This window comes from Perognathus longimembris, chromosome 6, assembly GCF_023159225.1.
Source record: "Perognathus longimembris pacificus isolate PPM17 chromosome 6, ASM2315922v1, whole genome shotgun sequence".
Lineage (NCBI taxonomy): Eukaryota > Metazoa > Chordata > Mammalia > Rodentia > Heteromyidae > Perognathus > Perognathus longimembris.
The window spans coordinates 34249197-34266067 of record NC_063166.1 but is presented as its reverse complement, the minus strand read 5'-3'; the positions used below and the strand labels follow the sequence as shown (position 1 = coordinate 34266067).

Below are 16871 nucleotides of genomic sequence, written 5' to 3'. Positions count from 1 at the left end.
GACTCACCAAATGAAAGCTGGCAGATGCTGGAAGCCTCCAGCTCTCCAGGGTATAGTGAGTCAGGAACTATAGGCAGGAGTTCTGGTTGATGCTACATGTCAAGAGATCTGTAAGGTTGTTTCCAAAAACAATCTGCTAAAGCGTTTCTGAGGCTTCGTGCCAGTACAACCTGTCTCATACTTGAAATTGACTGTTTAATGGCCATTGTTCAAACTGTAAACTTCTTTTCCTTGTTCATGCTTTTTAAAAAAATAGCTGGGAACATGGCCTAGTGGCAAGAGTGCTTTCCCTCGTATACATGAAGCCCTGGGTTCAATTCCCCAGCACCACATATATAGAAAAGGACAAGAAGTGGCGTTGTGGCTCAAGTGGCAGAGTGCTAGCCTTGAGCAAAAAAAAAAAAAAGCCAGGGACAGTGCTCAGGCCCTGAGTTCAAGGCCCAGGACTGGCCAAAAACAAAGCAAAACAAAAACTAAAGTTTTTAATAAAGATGTAGCCATAGTTGCCTATTGTTCTTTGAAATGTGGTAGCCTTGTTTTGTAGGGTAAGGGGGAGTCTTTTTGAAGAACATATGTTGTTCTCTGTCTCAGGCTCTGGAATAGTGCCTGATACATGAGTCTGATGATTGTCAAATGAATGAATGAACTTAGTATAGCAATTTGTTAACTCAAAGTCATTTTTAGTGTAATTTTTGTTTCCTATGACATTGCCACAGAAATTAGAGACTTGTGTAGTGATTTGGAAAGTAGACAAAATTATGCTGTGTTCTCCCAAATATTCAAATTGAAAACATCTCATACTTTGAGCCAGAATAGATAGGCTTCTTCTCAGTACTATGATTGTTCCCTTTTTCACAGATGCATGAGTGAGCAGGCGCTAGACACCCCCCAGTACATGATTTGTTGTTTAGGGTCAACAGTGAAGGCTGAATTGCACTGGCAGCCTTACCTAAAGAGAGTTCAACTCAATGAAAAGGCAGATGAATTCTTCCAGGGACTTTGAGTACTGGATAATTTTAGTTGTGCTATTATTTGTAGTTTCTTTGAGTTTTAGGACATGGTGTTGAGTAAATAAGGTGAGGGCATGTGTTGAGTAAATAAGGTGTTGAGGATCTTACTTAACACTTTAGAAGAAGGCAGTTTCCATTTAGTTACCTTGTAGCTTCTCCGGGAAGGCAGGTGCGACACCTACATCTATGAGCCAATAAAGGCAATAGAAACCAAGGGTTGAAAGTATATATAGATAGGATATTTGAGAATGAGCGTGTGTGTGTGTGTGTGTGTGTGTGTGTGTGTGTGTGTGTGTGTGTGTAATTAATAACTAATTATATAAAGGAGTAAAGACATTATATATTTGATATATACAATATATATGATGACTAATTTATATAAAGGAGTAAAGACAAAGACTTAAAAGATAGAACTGCAATGCACTTTTCCCTAGTTGCCATTAAACTTATTTTTTAAAAGCATACATTAATTGTACAAGGGAATTTCATTGTGACATTTACTTAACACACATTTATAATGCTGTGATACTTTTTACTGATCAAATTTAGGTTTAATCATGCTAAATTCCTGGGCCTTGAGACTCAGGTCTTGAGCACTGTCCCTGGCTGCTGTTTTGCTCAAGGCTAGCACTCTACCACTTGAGCCATAGCGCCACTTCCGTCTTTTTTCTTTTGTTTTTTTGTTTTTTTTTGGCCAGTCCTGGGGCTTGGACTCAGGGCCTGAGCACTGTCCCTGGCTTCCTTTTTGCTCAAGGCTAGCACTTTGCCACATGAGCCACAGCACCACCTCTGGCCATTTTCTGTATATGTGGTGCTGGGGAATCGAACCCAGGGCTTCATGTATATGAGGCAGGCACTCTTGCCACTAGGCCATATCCCCAGCCCCTGTCTTTTTTCTATATATGTGGTGCTGATGAATTGAACCCAGGGCTTCATGTATGGGAGTCAAGCACTCTACCACTAGGCCATATCACAGCCCCTCATGTTTAGCTTTGACAAATGGTCATATTTATGAGTATGTTCAGCCTGTAAGTGCAGCACTTGCGAGGCCAAGGCGGGAGGATTGAGAGTTTGAGGCCAGCCCTGACTATATAGAACCTGTCTCAGAAAAAAACAAAACAAGCTGGGCATCTGGTGGCTCATGTCTGTAATCCTTGCTGCTCAGGAGGCTGAGACCTGAGAATCACAGTTCAAACCAGCCTGGGAAGAAAAGTTCAAGACTCTTATTTCTAAAATAAACTACTCAGAAAAAGCTGGAAGTGTTGCTGTGGCTCAGGTGGTAGGTCGTCTGCTATCCTTGAGCATAAGAGGCTCAGCGACAGTGCCCAGGCCCTCAGTTCAAGCCCCAGGATCAGGAAAGATAAAACCCTTAACCGCCCCCCCCCAAAAAAACCCAAAAAACAACAGCCCAGCAACAACAACAAAACCCTCAAAACACCCAGAAGAAAAATATTCTGATTATTTGAGAGCCTGGTGAAACTCTCTTAGTCTTATCTTGCTTTTATAAAGTCCTCAAGGCAAAGATTATGATGGAATTAAAATTGTAAAACATTTAGTGGGGGTAAGGGTGTCATAATGGTATTGAAGCTTGTTAAAAATGAGGAGTGAAAAAGCCAATTATGAAAACAGATAATACTGACTTTCGGCAAAATGAATCTTTATGGAAGCATACATTAGTGATTATCTGCCAAATACAAGTGCTTTTTGAGGTTAGCAGAATTATAAACAGGAAGCTGTAGACACTATGATCAATACTGAGCAGCAGAATATTTATGAAGTATGTTTTTTCAAATATTCTTTTTTAAGTATTCAGCATGGTATGTTTCTAATTAGTTTAGGGAAGTTATTTAAATAAGTTATTTCTTTAGTGCTTTTGTACTTAAATCTTTACTGTTTAGAATGCTGTCACCTAGCTGTAGTTTATTTTTGTTTGTCTGGTTGTTTGTTTTGTCAGTTGCAGGGTTTGAACTCTGGGCCTGGGCACTGCCCCTGAACTCTTCAGCTCAAGGATAGTGCTCTACCACATGAGCCACAGCACCACTTCCTATAGTTTATTTCTAATACAAAATATCCCCTAAGGATACTCTTGTTGGAGAGTTCTTAAGTCTTTTGTATCAATGATGTAGACATGTACAAGGGCTTCTTAAGTGACACCTGCTGATCCTGATTACATGAAGCCACACTTGGATTAATGTGAAACAAGGCACAAGCCATAAGAAAGAATTAAGGCAGCAAGGTGGTGTGTAGTGTCAGGACACAAAGGCCAGTCCCCATGCAGCAGTCAAATGAGAGATGAACTGGGTGATTTCAAGTCAGTCATTTAGCACTAGAATTGTTTTTCTCCTGAATATGATAGAGAACACAGGTTCATCCCACTTCATAGCACTGTGGGAATTAGTGGAATATTCTTAGTAAAAAAGGCATCACAACACTGCATATAATGATAAGTTTTAGCTTTTGTTCTGTATTAGCTTACTGAGTCTTTATAATAGTGCTCCAAGTCAAGTGCCAGTATTGCATTTCTGGAGTTTTAGACAGAGATCTGCTTTAACAGACATATACACCCATGTCTACAGCTACCTATACATTTTATTCAATATAAAGAATACAATATAATATAGTATATATGTAACTACCGTATTGCCATGCATTGTATTAAAATGTTGAGTTTGGTTAACTCTTGTCAGTTAACTAGGAAAGTTCATAAAACTTTTATAAAGCTATGGTGGGAAACTCAGTTTGATTTTTATCTTCCCATTATTGCCCTTGGGATTATTTAAAATAGTAATTTCTTTAAAAGTATTAATGGAATTTCTTTATAAGATTTCTACTAGAGCCCTAAAATTTACAAGGATAAGTACACTGATTTTGTGATGATAGTATGGATCAGGGAATAAAATGCTGTTAAATCATCAAAAGCACTTATTTAGTCAGATTGTGAAAACCATACTTGAATTTAATTAAGTTAATGCTGGAACTTAACTAAATGGAGCACTGACTGCTGAAATAGTGAGTAAATCCTTCTCCATTTGGGACACTGGAAAGGGAGGGGTCTCAACAACTTGGATACTTAATAAAAACCTTCAGGAATTAAAATACTACTTGAAAATTTGCCATCTATGTTATTTATCAAAACAAGTCCTTTTGAACTGACAGGCAGACAATTAAAAATGCCGCTCATTATCGCTTGGGAAGGTGGGGAGGGTTATGCAGGTATTCAAGGCAGTATGGCAATGACTAAGTCTGAGTACTAAAGTTTACAACTAAGACTGTGACTTAATCTTGTGCCCCTAAAGAGTTGGGACAGCCAGCATTGTCTCCCCAACCACTCACCCACTCAATACATAATGCAGTGATCAGAGTGGGATGATCATTCTGTGCTCATTCTGCAATCCCTCACTTACATGGGTAGGCAGAGTTGTACAGATTGACCTTGTTATACTCGTTGCCAGAGCATATCTTATTTATTAGAAATTACCTAGAATTACTTTTGATCTCTAGTAAGTTTTTTTGTTTTTTTTTTGCCAGTCCTGGGCCTTGGACTCAGGGCCTAAGCACTGTCCCTGGCTTCTTCCCGCTCAAGGCTAGCACTCTGCCACTTGAGCCACAGCGCCACTTCTGGCCGTTTTCTGTATATGTGGTGCTGGGGAATCGAACCTAGGGCCTCGGGTATACCGAGGCAGGCACTCTTGCCACTAGACTATATCCCCAGCCTCTAGTAAGTTTTTTTTTGTTGTTGTTGTAGGTGGTTGTGGTGCTTGAACTCTGGGCCTGGGTGCTGTCCCTGATTTATTTCTTCAGCTCAAGGCTAGCACTCTACCACTCCAGCCACAATGCCACTTTCGGTTTTCTGGTGGTTAATTGGAGATAAGAGTCTTACAGACTTTCTTGTCCAGGCTGGCTTTGAACCGTGAGCCTCAGATCTCAGCCTCCTGAGTACCTAAGATTACAGGTGTGAGCCACTGGTGCCCGGCCCTAGTAAGTTTTATAACCATGTGTTTTAGGAAAATGGAGGAGAATGGAAAAGCGATAGGCCATACTCTATCCTCAACAGGCAAGGACTGTTTATTGAGGAGCAGCTAGGGGCACAGACCTTCCCTTGGGTTTGGAGGTTGTGCGAGGGGTGAATTTGGGGCCAGGCTTATATGGTGTCTGAGCAAGGGGGCAGAGGTTAATGAGAAAGCTATTAGGTCTAGCAAGTTGGAGGTTTTCCCTTGGGCCCACAACTGTTTACAGCTGGGCCTAGGTGAATTGCCCTGCCTGCATATCAAAGCAGGTTTGCACATACCTGAGGTTTTACCTGGTGCCTGTAAGCCCCTGGGACCATAGGGTAGGGGTCAATCCTTCAATGTGTGAGTTGCCTTTAGTTTTTTCATCTGTGAAATTAATGATACCAGGATGGTGAGAATCGACAATGATAAGATAAAAAAACGTAGCCCCATGCTCAGTTATTTTAGCTGTCTTTGTTGAATGGTGAAGCATTTTCATGGAAGTATGAACACTTTCCTAGGTCCGAGACTTACCTTTTCTAGACATGTATAGGCCAGGAAAAATGAGCCTTTTATATCTCCACTGTGACCAAGTGTTGACAATGCCTCCTGTCCTCTGGGTGTAAGAGTTCTTTCAAAAGGTAGAAAGGGACTGTACCTACCTCACACCCTTCTGTGTAGGAGATTACAGATGGACACTAGGAGGAGCTGGGCTCCCTGAGCATGTGCAGGTACAGTGTGTCTTTATCTATCTTTGGTAAATCTGCACTCCCAAACTGTGCTGTGCTTGTTCAGGCATGCCCGTTCTGATGTTGGTAGAAATGTGTGCTGTCATCCTTCATATTGAAATGAGAGACTAATAGTCACTTTTGGGCTGGGCGCTATGATGGGAAGATCAGTCAGACTTAGGCAGGTTCTAGTGACAATGGTGCTGACAGCAGTGCTGCATTTCATACTCTTTTCTACATTTATTTTGACATTGACTTGACATGGGTGAACCAGTTTTTCATTGAGTGTCTCATGTTCTGAGTTTGATTATTTCTTGATATTGTTGTGAAATTTATTTTATCTATTGCTTATCTTGCTGTGAATTGGAGGTTATCAACCTCTCAACCTCTTGATGTGAAGGGATGCTCTTGTGTTGTCACAGGTCCCACTACTACTAAGTGGCAGATTGTCCCTCTGGCAGATGGCCTGTTAGATAATAGTGGCACCAGGCAGAAGTTCCATTTCCCACGGTTGGTGGATTTAGCTTCCTCTGATGGTCCTCACAGAATCTTCATAGTTTATGCTGCAAAATTTGCTATGTTTGTCTTTGCTTCTATATTTAGTAGGCAGAATGACTGTGTATAGAGTTTCTTTCAAGAACTGGTATAAACTATAGTTTCTCCTGAAAAGAAAGGCTTTTAAAAAAAAACAACTAATTTTTAGCCAGGTGCTGATGATGGTTCACATTGTAATTCTATATCTACTTAGACTGATGATAAGAGGATGGTGATTCAAAGCCAACTGAGCAGAGAAGTTCACAAGACTCCTTTTCAACATAGCTGAGTGCAGTAGCTAGTGCCTATCATCCCAGACTATGTGGGTGACTGAAATTGGGAGGATTGTAGTGCTAGTCCAGTCCAGGAAGAAAAATTCAAGATACTCCATCTCCACAGAGGGTGTTAGTAGTGTTCAGAGACTGGTCTTAGTGGTCCTAGAGATGATGGGAAGCCTAGAATAGATGGGTTGCCGTCTAGATGCACTGTTAGGCATGAGATAAAATTCTAGTGTATAACCAGGTAGGTGCTAGTGGCTTACACTTATAAACTGAGCTACTCAGGAGGCTCAATCTGGAAGATTATTGTTCAAGGCCAGTCCAGGCAGAAAACTTTTCTAGGTCCCATCTCCAAAATAACCAGCAAAAAGCAGAGTTGGTGACATGGTTCAAATGGCAGAGTGGCATCCTAACAAGAATGGATCTCTAAGTTTAAGCTCTAGCAACTTGAGGGGGAAAAACACAACCTAGTGAAAAACAGGACTTAGGAGCATGGATCAAGTAGTAGAGCACCTGTCTAGCCAAGCACAAGGCACTGAGTTCAAGTATAACTCAGTATATCTCCATCATTGTGGGTTTATGATTCTATTCAGTGGTATAATAAAATCTTTTTGAATTGACAAACACATGGTCATTAGGAACCCTTTCTTGGGGTGTCTTCATATTCTGCCTTCCTCTGCACTTGCTCATTGGTCCTGGAGTTCTTACTTGCTTTGGGGGTCAGAAAGATGGCCCAGGCCCTTACGTTTCCTGTATAGTTGATGGCATTTAATGAGTAGTTACTGGTTTGAAAGTTATACAGTCCTTATGACGACCCTGAAGGTAGTACTTCTATTTTCCCTGTAAAATGAGGGCATCAAAGCTAAGAGAGGTTGAGGAAAAAAGGTAAAAAAAAGTTGTTAGGTAGGCAGAGCTGTCATCTGCCAACAGTTTTTCCAACCACACTTCTTCAAAGTTCTCTTAGAATCTGACATACAAACCCTTCTGTCCCTGCCCCATCCTTCTCCCATGCTTAGCACTAAGGGGAGTTCTTGGAATGTTGTTTCTATATTCTGTCTTGGCATCTCACCACTTTCTTACTTCAGCCACTGATTCTTTTTGTGTTGAGTCTCTGCCTCGTGCCTTTCTCCTTCTGAGATAAGCTCTCCTGACAGAAGGACACTTTTTGTGTATAGAGAATAAGGCCAAGTGCCAGTGTGGCACTGGCTTTTCACGCTAGTTCACAAGCCCAGACCACGCCTTTCCTCTTACCTCACCATAGGAAAGAATAGAACCTCAGGGTTACCATGAAGTCTGAGAACACCTCCACTGTGGTACAATGATACTTAATCTGCCTGCTCTTAGGCTCTCACACACATTTCTTTTTTCTGTATTCTTTCCATTGTTAAAATTCTTTATTTTTCTTTTCTTTTTTGCCAAAACCCCAGTGGCAAGCTTATCTGTTCTGTGGTGGTATTTTTGGTATTCTCTGTGCAGAATTCTCTGTACATGTTCCTAATAATGCCACTGAGGTGCACATACCTGCCTACTAGTCTCCAAGGTGCAGTCAGCTGCACCAGGCCTTCTCCAGACGGCCAATCGGAGAATAAGACCACGATTGACATACCTTTGTTGACAATAACTACTAGTTGCTAACCTTTGTATTAATTTGAGCAGGTCAGTGCTTTTCACTGGAGTTGTTGCTTGTACTCATTTAGTCTACATTATGTTATCTTGAAGCATGACTTAGCTTATCTTCAAAACATTTTCCTCATGTCAGTTTCCTTAAAAAGTCACCATCCATAGTTCACATTTCCTTGCATTATACAATGATACATTTACTCCAGTATTTTTCAAAGTTTGTACTTGAGTGATCTTCCATACAAAGAATTGTGTACAGTGCAGGCTCTAAGTGCATCGCTTCATTGAGTTAAGTGGTGTGCACTTGTGTCACATGGTAACTCTGTATGTGAATCCTTGTTTTTTAGCACTTTTCCGATGATAATCTTTTTTCTCAGCATGTTATTTTGAGTGATAGAATGCCAGGTCACCTGAGAGAAAATGCAGGGGTGAAAAAGTGGTTCTACTACTGGCTGTCACAAACTCATCCTTCTGAGGTTAATATACCTCAAGCTTTCTACTTTGCCTGTGGTTGTGAAGAAGAGGCTTAGTTGTGTACACCTCAGAGATGTGGCCTGAGGGTGCCTGAAGCACTCAACTTTGGCCATTGCTCTTGGCTGCTTGCCTTAGAAGTGTAGAGTAATTAGCTGAAATTTAAAGAAAGACAAATTGACTGAGGCCTCTAATGGGCATCAACCAACATTCAGGCTGAGATTTGGGGTTAAGGTTGGAATTTGGCCAAATCCAGCTGCAATGTAATATGTGAAAAAGGTAAGTATGAGCTTATTTATCAGTGCTAGAATTCTAGACCTAAATCTGCGTATAGGCAAGATTGCCTTGGAATAATATAAAGGAAAAGGAATTATGATTAATTTAGGATAATTGCACATGGGTGTAATCTTAAGGTTTTATAAATATGTTATAAATATGCTCTATAGGAACCATTAGAGTCACAGTGATAGATATGAAAAGAAAGAGTTGTCTCAGCAAGGCAAAGTTTACTTCTGTGCACCATCAGCCAAAACTCTGGCAAGCAGGCACACAGAGCAAGCAGGTTCACAATTTGCTCCCATTTGGCTAGTTTAAACAGAGTAAAATGTATTTACATAAGATTATTTTGAAATAGGATTAACAGTATACAAGTAGTCTCAAAATATACCCATGTGCTCTGCTACTTCTCGAACAGTCTGAGGTGTCTCATAACTCCATTTTTAGAAGAAACCAGTTCAAGACAAAACCTTACATTTAAAAAATCCTTACTTACCCCAAAGCAGTTCCTTTTTTCTTCAGCAAGAGCCAAGCCACCAGGCCAGAGCAGGCACTTTTAAGCAACAGACTTTGATAGAAAAGACAGATTTCCTCACAATTAGAAAGATGGTTTATAGAAATTAACAGATCCATAATGGAGTCTCAAGAGAGCCAATGAAAGCCCAACAAAATAGAGAGGATTGATCTTCTTTTCTATTAATATTCTTACATTAGCATTTCTTTTTTTTTTTATTTTTTTTTTAATTATTTTTTTTTTTTTGCCAGTCCTGGGGCTTGAACTCAGGGCCTGAGCACTGACCCTGGCTTCTTTTTGCTCAAGGCTAGCACTCTGCCACTTGAGTCACAGCGCCACTTCTGGCCTTTTCCGTATATGTGGTGCTGAGGAATCGAACCCAGGGCTTCATGTATATGAGGCGAGCACTCTACCACTAGGCCATATTCCCAGCCCCATTACATTAGCATTTCTTAACCCATTTAAGTTCTGTACCCTTTTGTAATCAGCTACAAAGCTATAGGCTCACAACCTACAAACTATACGTATGCCTTCAGGATTTCCTTCCTTCCTTCCTTCCTTCCTCCCTTCCTCCCTCCCTCCCTCCCTCCCTCCCTCCCTCCCTCCCTCCCTCCCTCCCTCTTTCGCTTGAATTCAGAGCCTGGGTGCTGTTCCTGGGCTTTTTTGCTCAAGGCTAGCATTGTACCACGTTGAGCCACAGCTCCACATCCACCTTTTTAGTGGCTATTTGGAGATAAGAGTCTCATTGGGGACTTCTGCCTGGGCTGGCTTCGGACTGTGATCCTCAGATCTCAGCCTCCTGAGCAGCCAGTTTTACAGGTGTAAGCCACCAGCTCAGAACTATGGAGAACCAGGGAAATGAAAAACTCACCTGAAAGTTATGTGTGGACCCTTTTTCTCCAAAAGTCAACCTCGGGAAGACGGTAGGAAACATACTTCAACACATCACAACCTATTATTTGCATCAGTGAGTGCTCAAAACGAAAGGTTCCACAGAACACTAATGCTGGTATGCACAACACGCTGTAATATTTAATTTATGAAATGCTATCAATCAACATGGCTTTATTGGCACACTTAAATGCACCTGCAGTTAGACAAAAGAAACCTCCATGTATAAAGGGGCCAAGTATTAGAACCCTGTTAATTATGGCCAAACTTATTATGAGGGTTTCTCTTGCTCAGACACAGTTCTTAAGCTTATCTGTCTGTTGTTAAGAAGGATAACTTGGGTCCAGCTGTAAGTGCCACCAGGAAGGAAGAATTTCAATTTAGTATCTAACATATTAACAGTGCTAAGTAAGCACTGACCCACATTGTAGACTGAGGATTCTCACCTGCTCTAGTAAGCATGCTCATTTTGCTATCTGATCAAAACACAAGTGGAGAAGATGCAAACTAGGTGAGAAAATAAGTGGGGTCAGATTTCAGTCAGTGCCAAGGAGAAAACCAAAGTAGAGGGGATGTGAAGTATTGGGATAACATTTGAAATTCTAGGCAGGGGTTCTAGGATTTTAGCCTGGGTGAGAAATAACTTCGGAGTAAAATCTGAATGGAAATGTGGGAGTTGACTGTGTAGACAGCATTAGCATAGCAGGAGCAGCAGGAAATGGAAAGGCCTGAGTGGGAGAAACCACTGAGGGACAGAGGAGCAGGCTGAGACAGGCTGGCTCTTTGGAGTGCTAAGCAGGTGTATGGAGGGCTCAGAATAGGCAGAATTTGGATGCCATGTGTTCCTGATTAGAAAAGGCCTGGAAGATGTTAGGAGCCTTCATTTTTACTTTCACATAATTCCTCTTTTATTGTTATTATAAAAGTGATACACAGAGTGGTTACAATTACGTAAGTCTGGTAATGAGTACATTTGTTTTTGGACAGTGTTACCCCTTCCCTTGCTCTCCCTGTTTTTCCCTCACTTAATTCCTCTTTACTTTGACAGAGAAACTTTTAAGTTGCTCTGACCAGTAGTCCCTGTGCTTTTTTGTATGCTTTGCCAGGCATGAAGGTTACTATGTGGAAAGTAATTAGCTGAAGAGAAGGGCATCTTTCCTCCACCTCCATATTCACATGTACTTTAGTATTGGCCATTTCAACTAGAAAATTGCAGGGCTTTTAAAAATTGTGGTAGCTTACCATGTTAACTTTCTCAGGTGTACAGTCCAAATAGAGCTACAGTGTTCTGTAGCCACTACCCAGACATCTTTAGAACTCTAAACCATAAAGTTTTGCGTTCAGGTATTCTTCCTCAGAATAGCTCAGTTATACAACTTTGTCGTGAAAAGCTTTTATATAAAATATGATATTTTCATATACATGAGGTTGAATACTTAATTTTAAAGATGTTTAGAATGCTACTGTAATAGAAGACTTTTCCAAGTGGGGCTAAACTTGCTGAGACTACTTGCAAAAAAGAAGTCAACACATGCTTTAACCTTTTCTTGCTGATGCCTAAAAAACCTGAAGTGTTCTCTGTGGCTTTCTTAGCCTTGGAAGTCCCTTCAAAGAAGGGTAGGTTGTGTTGTGTAAGAATATTTCTAGTGCCTATTTATCATGCTGTTACTGGTGCCTGCACTTAGGGCCTGGGCACTGTCCCTTAACTTTTTCACTTGGGAGTAGAACTCTACCACTTGAGCCACACCTCCACTCTTGGCATTTGGTTGGTTAATTGTAGATAAGAGTCCCAAGGACTTTACTGCCTCAGCCAGCTTTAAACTTCTACCTGCAAGTCTTAGCCTACTAAGTTGGCTAGACTTACAGGTGTGAGCCACTGGTGCTTAGCTTTTGTTGCCTTTTGATATGTGCAAATGCTTTAAAAACATTATCCTGATTGGTAGATTCCAAAGGATGATTTCTCATAATTTTACCTGTTTGGTGATTCCTTTTGCTTATTTCAATAAATTCTGCTATTGGTTTCTAGAGTTCCCTCCCTCCCTCCCTCCCTCCCTCCCTCCCTCCCTCCTTCCTTCCCTCCCTCCCTTCCTCCTCCTTTTCTTTCTTTCTTTCTTTTTTGTTATTTGTGTCTGGATAGGTCCTGCTGGATTAAAGCTTGTTTCAGTTACTTCATCAAACTTTACAGGAAATTATCTTGAATTCTTTCTAAGAAATAAAGCCAACTTTGTTCTTATTTCTCATCATGCCACTTCTTAAGTGGCATGGTTTAGAGAAATGGTTTTGCAGAGTTTTGATTATATCCACAAGTCAGCTTGTCCCTCTTTTATTTATTACTATATATTGGCTAGCTCAAGGCTCTTTGCTTCCTTCTCTTACTTCTCTTGCCCTCAAAATTCTGAATATGAGAATTTCAAGTAGGAAGCTCATTCTTCTTCTTTCTGTGATCTCACAGTATGCTTCTTGTCCAAGTAAGGCTTTTGTTTCTTTTGTAAAGAACAATAGCTTTGTATTTTTAATTCATACTAATTAGGAAAAAAAGCAGTAAAGTGAACTGTACCAAGAATGTGAAAACTCTTACACATGAGAATGAAAGCACTGTTTTATTAATCATTCCTCCTTTTTAATAGCCATTATTTGGCTAACAGAATATCAACAATGGTAGGTACCAACCTCCAAAGTCTTTATACCTATGACAGTTATACAACAACCTTGCAGTCGGTCATCCCTCATCAGAAGGTCCCCAACATCAGCAACTTTGAACACTGATAGGATGTTCACAATATGTATTTGGGGAGTATTTTTGGAATTGGAATGCACAACTGACTGGTCAAGTGTGTAAATACCCCAAGTCCACAGAACTCAGACATGTAAAACGCTTAAATATTTTTGATATGGAACACTGATCCTTTACTGCTGTTGTCCAGTGATGCAAGGGAGTGAACTGGACCGTGTGGAGCATGGAGCATAGAACCTGCCCACAAGCCTAGCAAGTATGAACTGCAGGCTTGCTCATCTCTGTGTGTAATTCCTTCACATCCTTTTTTTTGGGGGGTGGGGGGAAGGGTCAGTTGTGGGGCTTGAACTATGGGCCTGGGCACTGTCCCTGAGCTCTTCACCTCAAGGCTAGCACTCTACCACTTGAGCCACAGCACCACTTCCAGTTTTCTGGTGGTTAATTGGAGATAAGAGTCTCATGGACTTTCCTACCTGGGCTGGCTTTGAGCCACGATCCTCAGACCTCAGCATCCTGAGTAGGTAGGATTTCAAACATGAGTCACTCACTGCCTGTCATTTTTGTCTGTCTATAGCATAAATAGTTTTCTGTTACCTACCTTCTGTCTTTTGTTTTTTGTAATTCAAGGGTATGTCAGAAATCTTTGCAATTTATGTCAATAATATTTAAGACCTTAAAGTGAGAATATGGAAAGTAGACTTTTTTAAAGCATAATTTTATTATAATTAAGGTGTTGTACAGAGGGATTATTGTTCCAGGTAATGAGTACATTTCTTATTTGGACAATGTCACCCCTTCCTTCATGTTCCCCCAGTTTACCCTTTCCATCCATGCCCACAAGTTATATAGATCCTTTTCCATAGTGTAGAATCATTGCATTTGCTCACCCTTCCTCTCTTCAATTCTGTACCCCACTTCTGCCTCCAAATGGAAGTTTTTAACTTAGACTTCAAAGTGTGAATCCTGAATCTTCCCAGTACCATTCCTTTGATTAAATTAGTTAACCTTCTTGTACCCCAGTTCCTCCTCCAAAGAAAAGGACTTCTCTCCTAGGGAATATAATATGATACAATATAAATGTATACATTGCATATTTATATTATCTGTACACACAACAAATATACAATGTATACAAAAAACAATGGTAGCCAAATGAGCACAGGCAAATGTTAATTGCCTGTGTTTAAATGTTAAATTTGCTATGTCCCTGTTCACTTGGGCTTGTTCTTGATCACCCCTTTTTCAAAGTGGTAAAAAACAGTATTAGAATAAATTGGGCACATACTTTACTGATGTGTTCAAGAGTTGTTCATCATCAGGTTTTCTGTTGGTTTTGGTGGTTGGTAATTCTCTTTTACTGAGATTTCTGAAATGATTGCTATTTTATGTTTTCAGAAACCCTATATTTTTGTTCTAACAACAAACCTTTTCTTGGATTAAAGCAACAGGCAAATTTTATTTCAAGAGTGAGCTCCATTCTGTGAGCTAATAATCTGTTCCCCTGGTGGTGATCCAGTGTCACTCACCATGCCTCAAGTCAGCCCTACTGGGTGCTTGCTTACTTGCAGGGCACTCCTGCACCTTCCACATGGGGTGGGGGGGTGGGACTGAGGTGGGGCTTATGCTTCCAACAAGACCCCACACTGTCTCCAAAACACTTGCTCCTTCCCAAGGTAAGCTTGATTTAAGGTGGCCACCATGTCTGTAGGTACATAAAAGATTTTTCTGCTGATTTTGTCACTAGATAACTAGATTATTTTGATGAGTACTAGTTTTGTGCACCTATTTTAAGACTGCCTTATTTATAAATAGTTGTTTTGCCTTTAGATGCTCCCATTTATAGAGTATTTTGAAGACTACCTTAGGTGTTTTGTGAATCACAAAGCTACCCTTCTGTCCTCATTTTCCTCAGCTTCTGAGAGGCCGACTGCAGGAGATGAAATTCTCAATAGCTGTTTTGTTCCTAGACTGATAAAATGTCTTTTCTAGACAGTTTATATAAGGGTCATGAGACCAGTTTATACTAAATGGTCTGTCTTCTGGATTATAATTTGGCTGCTTCATCCATGCATATAATGCATGTATCAGCATGGCTTCCTGTCATTTTTTTTTCTGCCTTACATGATCTGGTACAGGGAAATAACAGTGTGCAGACATGGCCATAACCCGGTCCTGGGCAACATCTCGAGCTTGGTCCCCAGTGACTACAGAAACCCACTTTGAGATGAATAAGTGACAACATTCCATAGTTAGTCCAGGGGCCATTTGCTTCCGAGCCACCCACCTGACCCCAACACAGGTAAAGCTGTGAGTAAACTCAGAGTCTCTGCGACCCAGCCATACTTTAATTCCTTTGAGGTTTGGATGAGTATCTTGGATTTGTCTAGGCATTTGCCTCCTAGCATTGTTTTTCATTGACACTTAGGTTCTAACTTCATATTTTTAGGATTCCTCATACAGAAATATGTAACAGAAACCTGTTAATTATTGTCCCCTCTATACTATTGTGACTACTGGTAAGGAGCTCCTAACTGGAGACTCATGTGCTTGCTGCACTGTCTCTGGTTACTAATAGAAAACTCTGAAAGGGACTGAGAGGGCCAGTGAATGATGGCTCAACTTTTCACACAGAGGAAGAGGAGGAAGAGGCTTGTAGGGAAGGGAACAGGACCTATCTCTTAAGATACATAATGCAAATGCTTTAATTTGTAAAACCACCCCTGCGTTGTGTGGTTACATGAAGGTATATGACCATACAGGTATTCTCTAGATGGACTTTGAAGACAGTTCAAAGGAATGCTTTCTCAAAAAAGCTGCTGTGCACCCCTGTCTAGCTCGCCTGCATTTCTAATGTTTATGTTATCTGAGGACAAGTCTCTATTACATTCTGCACTGCTCCGTGGTATTCCTCACAACACCACAGCAGTTTGGCTGTGGTGCTGGAAGATGCTCAGCTTCTGTAACATCCTCCAAGATCTCTCTACAGAAGTTGGATTTTTTCCCTAAGTGCTTTGGTCTGAGTGTGTGTGTCCAAGCATGTCTGTGAATGTTCTGAATCATCTTAAGGATTGTATACCAGCCTAGGATTGTATCTCTGGTGATATACTCCTGTTAGCAAAGGGCTCAGGAGTTTTCCATGTGGTACTGAGGAGTTTATGACCAACAATTTTCACCAGACTGTATCAGTGAAATCTGCCACAAGTGTCACTTTCCTCAAGAGCCATTAGTTGGCATATTTTGTACTTAATTTAGTTTGGGCATCTTTTGACATTTGGGGTTGATTGGTTGTTTGTGAACATGAGGATGAAAATGAATAGTTTGGTTTCTAAGTTTAAGGTCTGTGGTGGCCTGCCTTACAGCCTTGTAGTTTCTCACTTTACTGTGTCATATCAAAACAGAACTCAATAGAAAACTCCAAGTCTCAGAATCGTAATCTATTTTTAGTTTCTCTACAGTTTCATCTTTGTCTCCCTTCATTTAATAAAGCCAGTCTAGAAAGCATAGTAGCAATCATTCAGATGTCAAACAGGAATTTCTTTATATGATTTCTTCAAGCTCTCTATCCAGCATTTCTGTTTATGTTGCCAGGGAGGAAAAAAAAATTCTTCATTTGTTTTTGAGGTATCTGGAGTGTAGTTGTGAAGTGACTTTCTGTGGTCATCTTTCAGTTTTAGCAGCTGTGTTCTATCCAACATCTTTGTACAGCACATTTACAGATTGTGCCTTTGTCAAGTACATAGGAGCAAAGTGAATGTCAGTACCAGGTACCATTCCACAAACCCCCAGAAGTGAGACTTACTGCTAGATTTTTTCAGAGCTTTTTAAA

The 16871-nt window shown here is 40.6% G+C and overlaps 1 protein-coding gene and 1 long non-coding RNA gene across 2 annotated transcripts in view; both read left to right on the top strand.

Moving 5' to 3' along the window:
* Positions 1-16871, top strand: part of Cdyl (chromodomain Y like) — a 141092-nt gene that overhangs the window by 55980 nt on the left and 68241 nt on the right. The window lies entirely within an intron of this gene.
* On the top strand, positions 853-11665 carry LOC125353072. Its single transcript, XR_007211248.1, has 3 exons — positions 853-1003; positions 7402-7410; positions 11656-11665. It is a non-coding gene; the product is annotated as an uncharacterized LOC125353072 (long non-coding RNA).